This window comes from Camelus bactrianus, chromosome 16 (assembly GCF_048773025.1).
Source record: "Camelus bactrianus isolate YW-2024 breed Bactrian camel chromosome 16, ASM4877302v1, whole genome shotgun sequence".
NCBI classification, from domain to species: Eukaryota; Metazoa; Chordata; class Mammalia; order Artiodactyla; family Camelidae; genus Camelus; species Camelus bactrianus.
This window is the reverse complement of record NC_133554.1, coordinates 41,329,611-41,337,611: the sequence shown is the minus strand read 5'-3', so window position 1 is coordinate 41,337,611 and position 8,001 is coordinate 41,329,611. Positions and strand designations below refer to the sequence as shown.

The 8,001-nt window shown below is 48.3% G+C and overlaps 1 long non-coding RNA gene across 2 annotated transcripts; it reads right to left on the bottom strand.

Moving 5' to 3' along the window:
• Nucleotides 1-715: 715 nt before the first annotated feature.
• On the bottom strand, nucleotides 716-3,113 carry LOC141573529 (uncharacterized). 2 transcript variants are annotated; one of them, XR_012499312.1, is made up of 3 exons: nucleotides 2,297-3,113; nucleotides 1,604-1,774; nucleotides 716-1,341 (listed from the first exon to the last, which is right to left on the bottom strand). It is a non-coding gene; the product is annotated as an uncharacterized LOC141573529 (long non-coding RNA). The 2 variants fall into 2 exon arrangements; XR_012499311.1 differs by having other exon boundaries at nucleotides 1,604-2,403; nucleotides 2,949-3,113.
• Nucleotides 3,114-8,001: the final 4,888 nt, after the last annotated feature.

Below are 8,001 nucleotides of genomic sequence, written 5' to 3'. Positions count from 1 at the left end.
ATCTCCCTAGAGCTTTCCAGGCCAAAACCCCAAACTCATTAACTACAAACTTTGCCGAGGGAATAATACCCACCCAGGTGTAGAATGTGGTGCCAACTTTCTCATTAAAGTGTCTTTCAACATGAACACTCACTGCCAATGACAATGGGCACTTGGCACTTCAGAATAAGATGCTGAGGAAAAGGAGAGGAAAACAGCTGTGTCCAGGTCAAAACAAATTAAATGTATGGCTGGCGGCCTGTGGCTGAAAGCTGTTTACCGCATGCTTGATGCTACCTTTTCTAAAGATGATTTTTGAAAATGTTCTTCCTGTTGGCGATGTGCCTCTTTTGCATGGGGCAGGGGCCTTGTGCCGATGCCCCCCTGTGTGCCTTCATGCTGCGGCTCAGATGTCATTAAGCAATAAAACCCCAGCCGTTAAGAATACAACATCATTGTACCCTATGAGGAGGGAAGCAGACACCAGGAAGCACTGGGGAATAGAGGACGCTGAGTCCTGAGCTGAGAGGCCTAACAGAACAGCCCCAGGAGCGAGGGGCCCAGTTGTCCATGGAATATGACGGACACTTGAGTGAGCCCAGGGCTCCCCTCACTGACCCAGCGGGAAGAGCATGAAAGAATTCAAGATGGCAGAACAGTAGCTGTGTAGTTTCCTAGGGCTGCACACAATGACCACAAACGGGGTAGCTGAAAACAACAGAAATGTATTCTCTCCAGTTCCAGATCCCAGAAGCCTGAAACCAAGGAGGTCAATAGGGTAGCTTCCCCCTGGAGGCTCTGAGGGACAAGCTGCTCCGTGGCTTGCTCTCCTAATTTCTGGCAGCTGCCAGCAATCCTTGACATCCTTGAGTTGAAGAAGCATTTCTTCCATCTCTGCTTCTGTCTTCATATCTCCTCAGTGTGTGTCCTCAATCCTCCTCTTCTAAGGACACTTGTCATTGGATTTAGGGTCCACTCTAAGTTAGGATGATCTCATCTCCAGATCCTTAACATAATTGCATCTGCAAAGACCTTCCTTCCAAACAAGGTCACACTCACAGGTTCCTTTGGACGTATCTTTTGGGGAAACATCATTCAACCCACTGTGATGGCCAAAGCCATCTGGGGAAGTGCTCTTTCTAGGACTAGTCCACCTCCCACTGGACCCTCTGCCTACCTCTGAGGCATCGTGACTTTGGCTCTGCAAACAAAGCTACAGGGACGCTGAGCCTTTCTTCCAAGCCAGGCCATATCTTTCACAACCATGTCCCCGTCTCAGTATCACTTAACCTTCAGAATCTTCTCTTGGAGGCAGGTCCTAAGATGGCAGGCCACAGCAGAGCATCTCACCCACAGGAATCCCTGCGAGGAAGAGAATCAAAAGGACGTGTTAAGCCAAACCCTGTAGCCAGGCTGTTCCTCCTCACGGTCTGTCCTCCCCCAAGCTCCGAGCTGCAAGGGCCAAGCCCAGGGCTCCTGTCCTACAGAGGCTTTGCAAATGTTTACCAGCCTTTTCTTAATGGAAAACGGATGGAAGCTCATTATATTCTAAAATGACCTCATGTCATTGGTCGGTTCTGATAATTATGAAACACTTTCTTCTGTTGAGTCAAAACCAGCCTACCTGGACTGCTGTCCACCCAGTGTCCCAGATTTGCCTTCAGGAACTCTGGAAATGAAGGTCACCTCCGGGCTCCCAGAAACTGCCTCATTCTAATCAGCTGAAGGGTTATCCCCGCAGAGGTCACAGGGCACTGGCAGCTGTGCCAGGCTAATCAGAAGAATTTCGGTCCTTCTGCAAGCATGGATAGCAATCATCACTGCAATTTTTTATTTTTACCCATTATATGTTAGATGCTTTACGAATATTATTTCTAATCCTCACAACAGGCCTGAAAGGCATGCGTTATTATCACCCATGCTTTATACAAGAGGGAATGAATTCTGAGGTCAGATAAGCGGAGAATGTGGGATTCGAAACCAGATCTGTTTAACCGCAGAGTCCTCATTTTGTGCCCCGCCTCATGCCTCCCTCCTGGGTGAAGGATCAGTCTGCTTCCTATGCTGGTGGCCGGCCAGAACCTGGGGAGAGGATGGAAGTCCTCAAAGGAGGATGAAGCAGAAATTCCAGTTTCACATAGAAACCAAGCACTCATGTTTTATTTCAATTTCCCTGAACATATAGTTCAGTTACACTCGATTTGGGAAAAGGAAAAAAAAAAAAGCACAACCAGTGCTTGAGAAATGTCAAGTATTACATTTCAGCGGACGTGTATGGAACAATCAAAATATTGAACATCCCCAAACAGATACAGACCTTCACCAAAGTCTCTTTCAGAGGCACATCGCCGAGGTCTGAAAAGAGCAACTCATGTTTCCAGCCCAGCTGATTTTCCTAGAGTATAATCTCCATACTTCCAAAGTCTGCTTCACCCAGAGGAGAAAATATAATACTTATTATCCCTGGTACATTTATAGAAGGTCTTATGCTTTCTCTTTCTCATAAATCATTGCATTTGATCCTCACTTCCGACCTATGAGGTGGGGGGGTGGGGTGGCAGGCATAACCGTCACCGCACAGGTAAGGACATCAGGAGATGAAGTGGGCTGCCCAAGGCAGAGTTCCCTAGGGGAAGGCAGGAGAGCCATCGGGCCCCCTCTTTTTTCTACTGTCCTCCTTGCAGGAGTCCCACTGCCCAATTGCAAGCCTCAGAGTCCCAGGAAAGATGTGACAATTAAAGATCCCACCACAGAGCTAGGGTGGGAGGAGGAAAAATGGGCGAGGGGGAGGAAGGAGCACAGAAGACCCAGGAAGAGGGGCTGTGGTCACTAAAGCCACGGTGGGGTCAAGTCAGACTTGATTACAGCTTCCGCCCGGGAAGGGACACAGGAAGCAAGCAGGAAGAGCCGAGCTCCTTCAAGGAGATGGGACCAGGAATATTTTGAAATTAAATATTCTTCCCACTCACAAAACCTTTTCCTCAGGACCACGAGCTTGCCTTCAGCAATGTCAGTGTCGGCCCCGGAGAGATCAGGAAGGCTGGCAGCAACTAGTCCCCTGTGGTGTGCCTGTGGCCAGAAGAGATCTTACAGCCAAGTGCTTCTCTGAGGTCACATCGTCTAATGAATTAAGGTTAACAGCTAAACAGCGAAAGAAAGAGCACTGAACTTTACTCTGCTACCACTCGGCTTCTAAGTAAATACTTTGGGGATTGCCTCACTCAGTCGTCAAATGCCAGGAGTTCCCCTGAACACAACTTGATGGCAGGGAGCCGACAGGCCTCCAGAATGCTTGAGTGGACCCACACTTCCTTCAGAGGGTCAGACCGGTCTTTGCCTCATGCAAAACCCTCAAGACACCGAAAAATTGAATAGTCACACTTCAAAAAATTCTGTTGGCTTAATGACTCCCACCCACAAGGTCACTGGCTCCTGCAGCCAGGAGCCCCTAGAACTTGGCCTGGGAAAGCCTGGGAAGGCCATCCCTGCAGAAGAAACCCCCAGAGCCCACACTTCTTTTTTTTGGTTGGGGGAGGCACTCTGATCCTTTGGAAGAAAGGAAGGGTTGAGCTATTTACATGGTCATTTTTGTTACCGTCTTGAGAGCCTTGAAATGATCACAAAAGGAAAATAGGAAAATATGCCTCCTAAAAAGAGCTGAGGCAAATTATTATAGCAACCGAATCCTAAAAGGAATTTTCAAGTTAAAATATGGCTCATGTGAAGTTGTTATGGCAACTGACATTTAAAAGTAACTGGATTTGGGCAAGTTTCTTCCTCCACCCTCTCTGCAAAGTCTTGCAGGAACTTCATGCTAAAATTATGCTTTAATTTTAATTAGCCAAATAGGTCATAAATATAGCTTATTCCCAAATCCTTACAATGTCTACCCTGCGAGTAGCTGATCTACTAATGAGAAAATATTTCTACCAAAACCCACTTACCATTAAAAAATACAATCCAAGATTTTTGCTAATATAATTTATCAATTTAAACACATTGCATAATGTGATATTCTGTAGCATTCCATTAAGATGATAAATAGCAGTGGGGGGAAAAAAACCCAAGAGATTAAACATATCACAAGCAGTGTAAGTGTATTTAAATAACCCGGGCCGTTGCTGAGGAAAACACACTGTTCCCATCCATCCTCAAATATGGTCTAAACTCAGCCGCAGATCCCTGACTGTAAGGATATTAATAGGACAGAAGAAGGGGGGCAATCAGAAATGACAGGCAACTTCAGAAGAAATAAAATTTCTATTAGGCTTTTGTTGTAAGATTACATCAAAGCAATTCATATGTTTTAATTTGGGGAGAGAAAAAGCAACTACTTGGGGTTTGTGCCTGGGGGCCGCCTCTGTGTATCGAACCACACAGTTTGCATAATGAACAATTTTCATTCAATCAGGATCTCTGCATAGATAGCTCCCACTCAAAAGGTCCTAGGCACTGGCTCATAGTTTTTATTCTGTCAGCTCCCCCTGCTGGAGGAACAGCGTTTGACAGAGAGAAAAGGATGCAGGGCGGCTTTTGTAAGCCACTGCTTTAAATTCAGGTCCTTGATAAAGTTTGAGACCTGACTTGATAAACAGCCTCCTCCCCAAACAGAAAGAGCCTAGAAAAGTCCTCTGTAAGATACCGGAGGACACCTCCTTTAGCAATTCCTGTAGGAGGAGAGAGACTGGAGGTTTGTGGTGTGAAAACCCTTGCCCTTTCCACTGTGTACTGAGTTAGGGATTTTAGAAACTGCTATTTGCATCCTAGCCCAAACACAGGGGTGGGGGTGAGGGGCCTGAAATTGGTGGAAGGTGACTGGTGGACATGGTCGTCGATGTGAAACCCCACACGTCGTTCCTACCTGGAAAACCATCTTTCAAGTTTCCCAGCTGTCCAGGTAATCATTAAAAAAAAAAAAAAAAAAGCTACCCAAATGGAATTGCATTTTCATGCACAATGGAAAACTTAAAAGCTTAACAAATCGTTTTGGAAAACTGGCACAGACAACATTGGCTTGGAGGAAGGGAAGTCCGGGGCGAGCTGGCAGCGCCAGGACCCGGGGCTGCGGCCTAATCCGCCTTGATCTGAGGGTTTAGCGCGGCTCCCGCCGCTCCTTCCTCTCCGCCGACGCCGCAGAACCGCTCTGCTCCATCCACCTGGCTCCGTCCCCAGCCGAGCGCCGGCTGCTCTCCCGCGGGGAGGCGCGCCGGGAGCGGGAGCGACAAGAAGCCGTGTGAAACTGTTTTCGAAAACCTGGGATGATCATTTAAATGTTTAAAATATGCACATGGTAATTCAAAACTAATTACCCTGAGCACATTTGAAGCGTTTATGCCATCATCTCTGGATCCTGCCTCCTGATTGTGCGCCACAGCTCACTCTGGTGTTTCTATAAACTGCTCCAGCGATTTTAACTTCCAGGCTAAATCAGGCAGCGCCCGCCCTGCCTCCCGCCCGCCCTGGTTGGTGGAGAGACCCCTTCCCCGCCGCGTCCAGGAGAGGAGGCTGCGCCCCGATCCCCAGGAGGGCCATTTGTCATGGTCAGGTAGTTCTGGCCGTGGAGTCACTGCTCTCGATGCTGTTCATGATTGTCATTTCCATTATTTAATTTAGGTTAAAATGACATCTTCCCCCACCTATGCCTTTCCTCCTGGTCCCTCCCCATCCCCCCTCCTCTGCTTCAGCACGTCGCCCCCATTTCCTGGTTCACTCAGGAGCCTCAGGAAGTTGCCTTGACTCAGATCCCCTTGGCTACTTTCCTATTTGGGGGTGAATGTGAAACATCTTCAGGAAGGCCAAGGGGTGGGAAGGTAGCCACAACCACCAGGTCTCTTGAGAACATGATGTAAGTGGGCCCCACCTGAGGGGACAGCAGCCACTGCTGAACAGAGGTTACTGGAGCCCAGGGCGCACGCGTGCACACGCCACACGCACGGGCACGTGCACTTCATACACGGGGCACACCCTGCTCGCAGACTGGACTCATTAGACCTAGGCAGGTCCCAAAGCAAATTCAGTTCCCCATTTTCCAGAATAAAATGAGTCCACTTCCTTTGGGGGCACTAAACCAGCAGGACAGTAGTTAAGAGACTGAGAAGGGCGATGCTGTGGCCGAAATAACTTAAACTTCCCCAGATTATTCAGAGACTGACCTCGACCGAGGGGCTGGCATTGGAAGAGGCGCAATTCTAGACTCAAGAAATGAACCTCGGTTTATAAATACACTCCAGGAAACAGGCTAGATGGCTGGCATCTTCTTAGCGATTTGAAGATGCCAGTGGTAAGTTTTAGACGTTTAGGAATACGAAACTGGGTTAGAGTCCCACAGCCGGGCTGAAGGTTGATAGGGTGATATTACCGGGTTTAACTAGAGCCATTATGAGACTCTTCATTATCCCCACAGCACCACCACCAAAGCTATCACATGAGCCATAATGCAAGAGAGAATTTTCATTCCATCAACAAGAGAGGGAGCCAGTCTATCTTTGTCCAAAGAAAATGAGCCGCCCAGCGTGAAGCTTGTGAGAAATGGAGTGTACAACTCTCCAATAACATCCCCTGCAGGATTTCCTCAGCTATTTAGTTGGCTAAGCAGAGAGGCTGCCCTAGAGCAATCTTCCCAGGTACTTGGCTGGCCCCAACACCAGCTCCAGGAGCAACCGATGATCGGTCAATTAAAGACAAAGGACACTCGCTGGGACCTGCATTCCAAAGGGCTTAAGGATTAAGCTCCAGAAAAATCAAGGTCCAGACTGCTCTGCTGAGGCTCAGCAGCCTCACAAACTGTTTCTCTCCAAAGAGCCACCACTTGAACCAGGCTGACTGTCTCAGAATTGCCTGCGCCCACTTTCCTTTCTCCTTCTCCTGTGCCTACGCCATGTGCTGTCTCTTCAGCTGGAAGCGGACTTCGCCTTTCTCCCTGCCAATCCATCCTTCTCACCCTTGCCATGACAACCCACACATATTGGGACTGCCTCTACCGCAGTCTGTCCCCTCCTCTCCACCGGCTCCTTGCCCCCACCACACACCCAATCTGCTCTCGATTAACTGTGCTCGCTTATGAAAAGTGTTCTTCCATTTTGTGGGCCTTCCCCCTCACAGATTAAAATTTAGAGAGAAGGAACCAAGCCTTATATTTCCTTTGCATTTCTTGTGGCATCTCAAATAGGGTTTTCCCATCAGGAGACAGCCACCCTAGATATACCGACCGACCTAGCAGTTTTATAGCTGGAGTTAGAAGGCGAGAAAGACGACCCAGCACACCCCTACACACCGAGCAAAAATTGCACCCCTCATTCAGATGTTCCTGGCATCCTATAACTTGCCCCAAGCCAGATTTATTGCTCCCGCTGTAGAGTGTATCTTCTCTAAGCCTCACTTAAAAGCTACCACTTGGCAGAAGATCAAGTTAGAAGTGCAGTATAGCAGGTGATGGCAAAGGTAGGAGCGGGTGGGGAGGGTAGGGTGGAGCAAGTAATTGAAGCTCCGAGAACTACCAGCTCAATATTTAACTTAACTGGTAATTTGCTGTGACAATTACGCCACGAACGGAACACGACTCCTATGCAAGAATGCCGCTCTCTAATTAAGAGGGCTCTGCTTTTCCTAGCCTCCCGCACTTTAATAACACACACAAAATGAGACTTGGCTCCAAGAGCTAAAGGTTCTCTTAGGAGCCTTGTGCAGTTTGGCTGTGGTGTGCACATCCACCCGGGAGAGATGCTGCCCGGGGAAGCCTGCAAACACCTTCAATTCTCCATCAGAGGCCGTTCGGGCTTCTCACGAGAGCCATTTGACTGACAGGCATCTTCCCTGAGAGCCTGTGTGTGCCTCCCCTGCAAATTGATAAGCTTTTCCCACAGCCCCGCTCTCCAACCAAGAAGGCTCGGCGTGGGTCTGATCCTTCAAGAGTAACTTTAATAAGGATTTTTTGTAACAGTCTACAGAAACAAATCTTCCTCTTCAAGATGGAGAGGAAGACAGGAACTGGAACACACACACACACACACACATACACACACA